This window comes from Cupressus sempervirens, chromosome 4, assembly GCF_028749045.1.
Source record: "Cupressus sempervirens isolate cs-2001-9-10 chromosome 4, ASM2874904v1, whole genome shotgun sequence".
NCBI lineage: Eukaryota > Viridiplantae > Streptophyta > Pinopsida > Cupressales > Cupressaceae > Cupressus > Cupressus sempervirens.
In genome coordinates, this window is record NC_143121.1 from 262,013,457 (window position 1) to 262,025,894 (window position 12,438).

Sequence of the window (12,438 nt, forward strand, 5' to 3'; positions counted from 1 at the left end):
ATTTCAATTTAAAATTACTTCTAAGAATTCAAACATTATTGGTTACACCTCTCCCATTATGTAAGTGTTAGTTCTAGAGTTAATTAATTATTTTAATAGTTTTGAAAATAGTGTGTGCTTCAACGAATAAATAATTATAAATGTTGACATATATTTTAAATATTTATAAATTATATGTTTTAATTTTTCAATATATTTTAAGTATATATACACACACATTTCTTATGGAAACCTTTTAAAATTTCTATTTCTCTTCACATTGTCATTGCAACCACGTTTCTTGTTTCTCATTTTTGGTAAAATAGCTCACCACATTGACCAAACTCATTGTACACATAAAGCTTACCATACTCTTTGCACATGTATGGTGGATTCATCTCAAAAATTGTTTTAGCATACAACTCATTTTCCACACTCCCACCATATGGTTGACTCATCGTATGATAAGGCCCATGCAGTTTTCCATTTTAACAATTTACTTCAATGCCTATCTCTTCATATCATCATTGATGAACAAAACCCTTCCTTTGAATTTCGTCTATTCTAGTAATGGTAGCTTCCCGATAGATGAGTTCCTCCATCTAGATAAATGAAACTATACTAGGAGCATCCCCCACTTAAATCTATTATTGTGAGTAGCCCTCTTTTAAACCATCTCCTACAACTATAGCATTTACAAAAAATATATATCATTGGTCTTCAAAATTTTCCTTTGTTGGATGGATTTTTTGAAATCTAACTTTTTCTACAAAAGGAAAAGCTAAGGGATAATGATGTTGTTATCACCACCTCCACTATTTTTCCTATCACAAATAGTGTAGGATAAAAGAGATCATTAATAGTTATGATCTCATGTCAATGCATTATTTTTAGGCAAGTTTCTTAAGTTTAGCAAAAGTATATTTTGATTGAGTTAGTTTTATCAAACATAAGATCATGCATCCTACTTTAGACTTCCTTAAAATAATGAATTAAGACCGCTCTTACAAGCAGTCAACATTGTCATCCTTCGTCGTAGATTATTAACTACAACTTGGGAATTATTTTATATTTCGTAAGTTTGAATAAATCTCTTAGTGAACATGTAATTGGTAATACATAGAAGCAAGGTGCAATAAAAAAAAAAAACTTTATTGTTCTATTGCAGTCACAAAATAAGGTTTATCCTACACCAAAATAGAGCATTCTCTGTTTTAAAATAGACTGCTAGTAGTGATGTTTATTTTATTTTTCTGAGTATAATTCTTGAATGATATATATATATATATATATATATATATATATATATATATATATATATATATATATATATATATATATATATATATATATATATATATATATATATATATATATATATATATATATATATATATATATATATATATATATATATATATATATATATATATATATATATATATATATATAGTGTAAAGGCTTCTATTTGGTTTCATCAGAAACTGGGTAATCCAAGAATTCATAGATCTCCATGCCTAGTAGGCTTTGTCATGACTAGAGAGGATGATATAGATTTCTCTTAAAACCTTGCTCATTCCTCTTTTACGTATGCATACATTTTTCTCACATTTTGGCCAACCCAGAGCTAAACAAGAGCAACAACATACAGTGTTAGAATGACACACTATGTTCACATTTTTTAACCTAGGGTTTGGTCATGTCACTCCAGAAAATTGCATGGACTGCCAATACAAAATTGAACTAGATAGAAGTGCTATTGTTACCCCCTAGGAATATTTAAATATTAATCATAATTGAAGTTAAAAGCTAATAATCTCGACTGCAAGATGTACATGAATCCCCCATTAGCACTCAAATTATAGTTTATGTTTCCTCGATGGCCATTATTGATTACTCAAAATTATTTAGTAAAATATTTATGATCTTTACAAGTACTACAAATGATAAAATTGTAATTTAATTAAGAATGAAAATTAAATCTACAAAACAACAAGACACATAAACACAAATGTTTATCATGGTTCACCAAAAATCATGGCTATGTCTACACTGAGAGTAGAGGAATTATATTGATGAAATAAAATGAGTTTGCAAATAGATGTCATTAGAATTTATAGATCACAAATTATTAGCTAAAGAGACACAATACAAGTGGAGGGAAAACACCCATGTGTTTGTTGGCCTTCAATATTCAACAATCTCCCACCTGAAGACAACATATGCACTAGCTAATCATCCATTCCCTTTCTCTACATGTTGACCTACTTCATTTTAAAAAGGTCAAGAGAAGTCCTAGCACATTCAAACTTCTCCTTGGCAAAAACCTTTGTCAACATGTCCACTAGATTGATCTTTGTATCAATTTTCACAACCTTAAGTTTCCCTTCTTTTACCATATAGTGAACATAGTGCGCATGCTTGTCAATGTGTTTGGAACATTGCTAAGAGGAATAATTGTGGGCCATAAAAATTGCACTCAGATTATTAGAAAATAAAATATAATCATCTTGTTGCCAATGTAAATTTTTGAAAAAGCGTTGCAACAAAATCATCTCTCTAGCTCCTTCGAAAAGAGCCAAGTATTCGACTTCAGTAGATGAAAGTACAATACAATGTTGTAGCCTTGAGGCCCAACTAATGTCAACCCCAAAAAATATGAAAGCATAACCAGTAGTAGACCTTCATTTTTCTCGATCTCTAGCAAGATTTGAATTGTTGAGTCCTTGCAACTGAGCATTATTTCTACCAAAACACAATGCATAATCAAAAGTTCCCTTGAGATACCACAATATCCACTTGACTGCTTCCCAATGAGGCTTCTTGCAAATGCTCATGAATCTACTAACTACTCCCACTGCATGAGCAATTTTGGGACATGTAGAAACCATAGCATACATTATGCTACCAACTACTGATTTATAAGGAATGTTATTCATAAATTCCTTCTCTTCTTGTGTTTTGGGACACAAATCTAAACTTAGGTAGAAGTGAGGAGCAAGAGGAATAGGAACATGTTTAGCTTCAGCCATGCTAAACCACTCTATAACTTTGTCAATGTATAATTTTTGTGACAGAGCAAGCACCTTTTTCTGTCTACCTCTAGTGATACTCATTCCAAGAATTTTTTTGGCTATCCCTAAATCTTTCATGGCAAACCTAGAAGCTAACTCTTTCTTTAGCTTGCTAACTATTTGAGGAGAGGTACTAGAAACTAACATGTCATCAACATAGAGTAGAAGAAAGAAAAAATCACCACTAGGAAGTCTTTTATAGTAGACACATGGATCAGATTCATACTAGGTGAAGTTGTGTTCAACCGTGAAGCGATCAAACTTAATGTACCATTGTCTTGGAGCTTGCTTAAGCCCATATAAAATTCTCTTAAGCCAGTAATAGAGATGTTCTTTCCCCTTTTGAACAAAGCCTTCAAGTTGTTCCATGTACAATTCTTCATTGATGTTTCCATGTAGAAAAGCTATCTTGACATTAAGCTATTTGAGCTCAAGATCCCAAATGGCTACCAATCCCAAAACTGCTCGAATTGTAGTCATTCACACAACTAATGAGAAAATCTCTACAAAGTTTAGCCCCTTTTTTTGAGCATACCCTTTGACAACTAGCCGAGCACAATACCTCTTTTTGCCACCATCTTCCTCTTTCACCTTATATGCCCAACAATTTTTAGAGCTCCATGGTTGGGTGGAAGCAGAACTAAATCCAAGGTTTTATTGGTTTTAAGAGAGTTCATCTCTTCTTCCATTGCAATCATCCATTAATTTTTATTAGTACTTCTGGAAGTGTCTTTAAAATTAATCAGTTCAATCTGATCAGAGACTAAAATCTTAGGTTTTTCCTCCTCAGAGTAGAGAAATTCATAGTCTGAATATTTTGCAGGCATTCTTCTCTACCTAGTAGATCACCTTAAGTCTAGAATTTTTTCTTCATTCTAATAATTGCTTCTTACCAATTCATAATCAATTCCCTATGAAGATGTACAAACTGGCTAAGAAACATCCAAATCTCATTCCTTATGGCCATGATGTGTTTTAGCATTTGGAGAACCAAACAAATCAGTTCTCAATTCTTCTCGTGACTGTTGTTGGAACTGAAAACCCCTATTATCTATTAAGACATGGGTTACTTCTTGCATGGGAATCAAATGAGATTGTTCATGAGGATTTCTTGGGCCAATGGAGCTCCTCCTATCTATTCTAATCTACATTTCCTGGCAAGTAACTTATCTTCCAATGACATCAGTACCACTGAAATCCTGTCTCAACTACCCAACTTAGCTATTGTAAGTCATTGAAGGTAGAAAAATCACAGGGGCTTTAGCAGATAGATCAGATGCTTGTCCAATTTTATAAGGACACCTAACTTGGTCACCATACAACTCATGTTGCTTTTCGTGAGGTTGAGAAAGATGTCCGATCACAACCAAATTCTCACCCCTTCTAAACTCATGTTCATTGCTAATATTGGTCTCCAAAAACCTGCATGGAGCATGCAACGGTGAAGGAGATGTCCTGTCAGCTTATTGCTCTCCAAAGACTTTTCTTATCTATTGTGCACTGGTATTTGTTTGTAATGTGGGTGAAAGCTACCTAAAATTATTTTCATGACCAATTCCTTTGTTACCCATCAAAACATAGGTTGCAGATTGCTCCTGTCCACCGCTTGGGCCAAGGGAAGTAAAAACTTCATTCTTCTCACAAGACATGCTCTAGCTTTCTGTACTAGTAGCAGAAGTGAAATCTAGTCCTAGCTGCTATAGTTGGCCATTGTGAGTCATGCTCTACCAATTGCATGGTAGATTTGACTGAAACCCAACACACCTGTTAGGATTTAATGTTTCTTCTATCCCAAGCTCTCCATCTATTGTTGGACAGGTATGTGGTAAATGAAATCCTATCAAAAGTTTGGTTGTAATTCTAGGTGAAAGAGGTGTCCTCAAGTTGCTCAACAATGTCATGATTAATGCTTCCTGATATAGAAGATGATGATAGAGAAGGAATTGGGGCTAAGATAGAGGTGGGAGTATTAAAATTAGGCTAGGACTGTAGATTTAAAGGAGGATTTTTCTTATCAAATAGAGTCATAGGAACAAAATCTCTAATAACTCGTTCTTGTGGTGCTAATTGAACAGTCAGAAACTTTGTCTCATTAAAGGCCACATCTCTACTTTGCAAAATCTTCTTTGCAACAAGATCCCATATTAAAATCCAAACCGATCTTCACCATAGCCCTTGAAGAGACACTGTTGTGATTTTGAATCTATCTTGCTCCTTTTTTTTTCCTTAGGAACGTGAACAAATGCTTGACACATGAACACTCAAAGATGTGAGTAGGAAATCCTTCTACCCAACCATTCCTCTTCCATAATTCCAAAGTCCAAATGAGATGAAGGACTTCAATTAATTAAGTATATTACTGTATTATACACCTCTACCAAGAATTCTTTTCCTAAATCAGCATTAGATTGCATGCATCGAACTTTCTCAAGTATAGTTCAATTTAGTCTTTTCACTGCCCGATTTTCTTAAGGGGTGAATGACACAACTTCCACCCATCAAATACCTTTATGTACACAAAAGTTATCAAACTCCAATGAATAAAATTAAATTTTGTTATTTGATTTTAAACATTTGATTTTTTCTTTTCAACAAAAGTTTTAAATTTTTTAAATTTTGAGAAAAATTCAGACTTGTAGACCTCATATAGACCTAAACCTTTCTAGTAAAATCATCAAGAAAAGGAAACAAATAAATTTATGCCTCCATTAGAGGTTACCTTTGTCAGACCAAAGACATCTAAGTGCACTAACTCCAATGGTGTAGTATTCTTGTCATGGCCCTTCTTCAAAAAACTAACAGGTTTTTGTTTCCCATGAAGATAGTGCTCATAGAACTCTAAATCTATTGATTGGAGACCCAGAAGTTGATCTGGATTGAGTGTAACCTCTAGCCACTTTTTCCTCACGTGGCCTGATCTTTGATGCCAAAGTGCAACATTTCTGTTCACAATAGTCATTGTAGCTCCCACCTCATCATTAATTTCTACAACATATAGGCTACCAACTTTATCCCATTTAGCAATAACCATGGAAACCTTGGTAATTTTCCATGTGTCCATGAGAAGTGTAAGAAAAAATTGAGCATATAACTGACTAGTGGGAATCAAATTTATTTTCAATTTGGAAACATGCCTATCATCCTGAAGAAATAATTTCGCACCTCCTTCTATTGATAACAAAATATCACCCTTTTCTATAATTTCACAAGCTTTGTTATCACCCAAGTAAACATTCCAAAATTTACCTTCCTTATAGTTTATGAAGACTTCGTTATAGGAAGATGCATGAAATGAAGCCTTGGAGTCAATTACCCATGAATTTGAAGTTGTGTCACTTGTCAAAAGAACCAAAGCACCATCACCCTGATCATGAATGATGCTTGCTCCACTATCTAAGACCTTTTCTTGAGCCCTTTTAAATTTTCTACAGTCCTTTTTAACGTGACCAACCTTTCCACAATACCAACAACCACTTTGTTTACCCTAGGACTATGATCTTCTAGCTGATTGTGACCTTCAGTTGTCGTTATTTTTGCCTCTATGTTGAGTTCTTCCTCCATTTTTTGTACTAACCATCATTAGTGCACTGTTGGATGAAGACTCTTTATTAGATCTCCTCATGTCTTCACTAAGCAAAGTAGAGACCACCTCATCATAAACTAGCTTATTTTTGCTAGTAAAAAAAGTGTTGATTGATGTTACCACACCATCCCAACTGTCTGATAAAGAACATAATAAGATGACCACCTTATTTTTGTCATCTTGAGGCATACCAATGGAATGTGCCTAGCATAAAAGAGTATTCAACTAATTTATGTGATTTGACATCATTGTTTTGTCTTTCATCTTCAAATTGTAAAGCTTCTTCATGATAAAATTTTTGTTTGCAGCAGATGCCATTTCATATATACCTTGAAGCTTGTCGATACCTCCTTTGTTGAATTTTCATTGTTCACATTGAACAACATGTTCTCAGACAGTGAGAGAAAAATCTCTGCCATTTCCTTTTCATCAATTTTATTCTAAGTCTCATCTATCATGAAGGTTGGCTTCTTCACTTTACCTCTAATTGCAATTGTAAGATCTTGCTTGATCGGTAATGATCACATTTGTACCTTCTACAAAATGAAATTCTTCCCCAAGAATTTTTGCACTCTTGATTCCTTCATGACTTTAGAATTTGATCACCAAAATCAATCACAGACTCTGATACCAATTGTAAGTTAATTAAGAATGTAAATGAAATGTACAAAACAAAAAGACACATAAACACATATGTTTCTCGTGGTTCACCACAAATCATGGTTGTGTCCACACTAAGAGTAGACGAATTATATTGATGAACTAGAATGAGTTTACAAATAGATGCCATCAACATTCATAGATCACAAATGATTAGTTGAAGAGACACAATATGTGAAAATTAACATTGTTGTAGTCACTGATTATTAATCTCCTATTCTAAATGATTATTAAACTGTCAAAAACAAATTCACAGCTAATATTGAAAAAAAACACAACTATAATTTCACCAATAAAATATGGAAAGAAATTCAGAACACAAAGAATACAATATTTTTGGATAAATCATCCCTAGAAAAATAGTTCTATAGATGAGGAATTATATTAACTTTAGCAAATCAAGAGATACAATATTTCTTGCCTCTCACTGGCAGAATCTAGACAACCTCCTAATTTCTCCTGCTGATATTCCCCCACTGTTATCCCCAACACTATCACTATGCCCTTGCTAACACTGCAAGACTATTTCCTATCACTGTAAACTCATTTACTAATGCTGCAAATGCTTCTACAACTCTTGTTTTTCTTTGTTCTAATCTATTCTTCAAATACCTCCCTTGACCCCCTTTTATACTACTTAACCAAGAAGTTTCTAGTTGCTTCTTGATCAAGACAACTCAACTAAGAAGTTTCTAGTTGCTTCCTAACAAAGAAGTTTTCAATTTCTTCTTGATTTAAACAACCTAACCAATAGGTTACTAGTGGTTTCTAGGAGTCAATTAATTAACAAATATTTTTTGTAACTCTAACAATTATTTTCCAATTAATCACATATGGATGAACAATTGTCCAAGCTACCTAAAACTAACACTCCCTCTTAGTAAGGATGTTGTTCTGCATGACACCCAATTTATCTTTGAAGAAGATGAATTTCCCCTTCTCCAATGCCTTTGTTAGAATGTATATTACCTACTCCTCTATAGGCATGTACTATAGCTAAACAACCCCCCATTGTAAACAATCTCTGATGAAGTGATATTTGATGTCTATATGTTTAGACTCATCATGAAACACTAAATTCTTAGACAATTTGATGCAACTCTGATTGTCATAGTGTATCGTAGTAGTCTCAACCTTCTGACCAAACAAGACTACTATCAACTTCTGAAGCCATATCACTTCACATGTCACCATGCTAGCTATTATGTATTTTTCTTCTACTGAACTTAGAGCCACAAATTTCTATTTCTTGTTAAACCAAGATACAACTCTTGATCCCAAATTGAAACAACACCCTGAAGTGCTCCTTTTTTTTTGTTGTACTTCCTACCCTATCTACATCAGTATAGCTCATCAACTTGATACCTTCACCTCGAATATATTTGATCAATCTGCACACGTGGGTCTCTTTGCTGTGTGCTACAAAGCCTTCTAGTTGCTCTATGTATACCTCCTCCTTTAGCTCACTGTTAAGGAATATTGTCTTGACATCCATTTTATGGATTTGCCATCCCATCTATTTTGCAAACGAGATCACAGCTCGTATAGAAGTATACCTAGCCACTAGAGAAAATGTCTCCTCGTAGTCTATTCCCTCCTTCCAAGAGAACCCCTTGGCCATGAAACTTACTTTGTATTTCTTGATGCTACCATCTGCATCATGCTTTATCTTATAGATCCAACGTGATCCAACTACTGCTCTATTTGTTGGTCTAGGAACTGCCTCCCACACATCATTCTACATAATTAAGTTATGCTCCTCAACCATAGCATCTTGCCATACCTGATACTCTACAACCTCATGATAGCTGGAAGGTTCACTATCTACCAACTAACTAACTAATGCCACATAGTTATTGAACTTGACTGGTTATATACGCTGTCTAGTACTTTTCCTAGGAGCTCCCACAAACTCCTAAGTATCCCTTTGTATCTCTTAAACCTCATGGTTCCTGCTGCCAACTGTAGAGGATGAAATATCAACCTCTAAGTCTTATAGATGCATTTCCTATTGTACCTATTACTCTATGCTCCGTGAAACTTCACTACCTAATCCTACACTTGTCTTAGTAATTGCACTTGTGCTTTGTTTTTCTTGACTAGGCTCTAGAGCTTCTGTTGGGTGCTCACTGTGATCTTCTGTTAGAAAATATTTGGAACTTCTAAATGCCTTGTCCTCCATGAACTTGACATTATGTCTGATAATAATTCTTTAGGTCATGGGGATAAAAAAATTTATATGCCTTTGAGGTTTCATTGTACCCAACAAAGTACCCCCCCTCTATAGTCTGATCTAACTTGGTACATGTATCACCTGAAATATGACAATATGCCAAACTCTCAAATATTCTAAAATGGCTAATATTAGGCTTCTTTCTTGTGAAAGATTCCTTTGGTGTCATCCTTCTTACTACCTTGTGTGGAACCCTATTCTAAATATAGTCCATTGTATTACATTCTTCTGCTCATAAGTAGCAGGGCATATCCTGGTCATGTAGCATGGCTCTTGTTGCCTCCTATATAGAATGGTTCTTCCTCTCAACAACCCCATTCTACTATCGATTGTAAGGAACTATCCACTCTCTCTTGATTCCTTCCCTGGTACAAAACTCTTGGAAGTTATTTCCTTTGTATTCGCCTCCATTTTTTGACTAAAGAACCTTTATCTTCTTTCTTGTCGAGTTCTCCACTAGAGCCTTGAACTCTTAGAAGTGACTGAAAACTCATCCTTGGTCTTCAAGAAGCATATCCAGGTCTTTCTGGAGAAATCATAGATAAAAGTAGCATACTACTCATATCCTTTGATAGACTTTTTTGACATCAGTCCACATACATCTGAATGTACTAGATCAAGAACACCTTCAGATTTGGTGTCACTCCTTGGAAAAGATGCTTTTGCAAACTTCCCCAACACGCATCCCTTACATACATCATCATGCTCTATGCTCACCTCTGGAACACCTATCACCATCTCATGAAGTAATTTGAGTGCTCCATGATGAATATGGCCCATCCTCCTATGCCATAGCTCTCTAATATCTCTAGGATTACTATTGCTCATGAGTGCCTTAGGAGTATCAAACTGCAACATATAAAAGAGACCACTCCTAATTCCAATAGTTATGGATGATTTCCAATCCTTGTGCTTAATCAACACATGTGTCCCTCTAAAGTGTACATTATAACCCCTATCCCGAAGAATAAATATGGAAATCAAATTCATACCTAAGCCTCACACATGCAATACATCATGAACTGGAACTATCTTTCCATTCTCCCTCTAAAACTAAATAGTCCCTTTCCAACCAAGTTGAGTTTGGACAAGTTTCCCATAGAAATATGGATATTGTTTTTTTCCTTCTTATAACTGGAGAAGCACTCTCAAACTCCTGTCATATGAAATGATGCCCTACTATCTATATACCAGATAGTATGTGAGGTTGAGCTCACCGTAGAAGCTATAAGTGCAAACTCATCTTCCAATCTACTGGAGAGTTCTTCTGCACTTGCTAAAGCTTTCACTTGCTTCTTTGCCTTCTTTCTTTCTAAGCTACTTGTGACATCCAAAGAACTTGATCTTAGAAAGGTCCTTCTTCTTCTTCTCACTTTGTGAGCTAGATCCTTTGCTAGATCTGTTCTTTGCTTTCCCCTTCCCTGCTAGGGCAATGTTCTCCTATTCCATCTCACTTTTCTAACTCTTGTTGGATCCATTGACAAGACTTAGTCTAAACTCCTCCTAAGTGAAATTAGTCCATAGTCGATCCCAACTTGGCAAGGTATCTCGTCCACTAACAACTTGACCAAGACATTCCACTGTTTAAAAAACCCATTTAGGGCTATTCTCACTAGCTCATCATCACTAGGACTATCTCCAACAACTGCTAACTTATCCTTGACAAGTCTAAGTCTAGTGCTGTAACTTATAACATTTTATGCCTGGTTCATCCATGTATCCTTTAGCTTCTCTCTGAGAATCATCTTCCTGTTAGTGGTAGCATTTTGGCATAGATTTAGAATGGCATCCCACATCTTCTTCACTGTATCTAGCTCCATGATATGTGAAAAATATGATCCTTGACACCATCAAGGATAATACTCCTCACCTTGGCATCATCCTTTTTATATGTTGCAAGCTATATAGCATCTATAGGTACAACTATACCAGTGGTAACATAATCTTTGATACCATTCTCTTCTAAGAATGAAGAAATTTTGGCCTTCTAGACACCAAAATTTGAGGCACCATCTAATTTGTTCTTATATCTCAAACCAATTGAAGCCATCTCAATGGATTAAAGCAATAATTTTGAAGAGATCAAAATTTCTTTCCTAGGGCAAAACTCTTTTACCCTCAACACTACTCTGATACCATGTGAAAATTAACACTATTGTAGTCACTAATTAATAATCTCCTATTGTAAATGATTATTAAATTGCTGAAAACAAATTCATAGCTAATACTAAAAGATAACACAATTGCAACTTCACCAATAAAATACGGAAAGAAATTTAGAACATAAAGAACATAATATTTTTGAACAAATTGTCCCTAGAAAAACCCCTAAGGGAAAACCAGTTCTATAGATGAGGAATTATATTAACTTCAGCAAATCAAGAGATACAAAATTCCTTGTCTCTTACTAGAAAAATTCAAACAACCTCCTAATTTCTCCTGCTGATATTCCCCCATTGTTATCCCCAATGCTATCAGTGCGCCTTTGCTAACACTATAAGACTGTTTGCTATCACTACAAACTCATTTGCTAATATTGCAAATGCTTCCACAACTCTTGTTGTTCTTTGTTATGTTGTATTCTCCAAATGCCCCCCTTGACCCCCTTTTATACTATTTAACCAAGAGGTTTCTAGTTGCTTCTTGATCAAGACAACTCAAACAAGAACTTTCTAGTTTCTTCTCCATTAAAACAACCTAACCGGAAGTCAATTAATTAACAAATATTTGTCATAACTCTAACAATTATTTACCAATTAATCACATATGAATGAATAACTGTCCAAGCTACCTAAAACTAATACAATACAAGTAGAGGGAAAACACCCACGTAATTGTTGACGTTCAATATGCAACAAAAATAATAAATTTAAGGCAGAATCATGGGAAATGGATTATTTTTCTTAAGC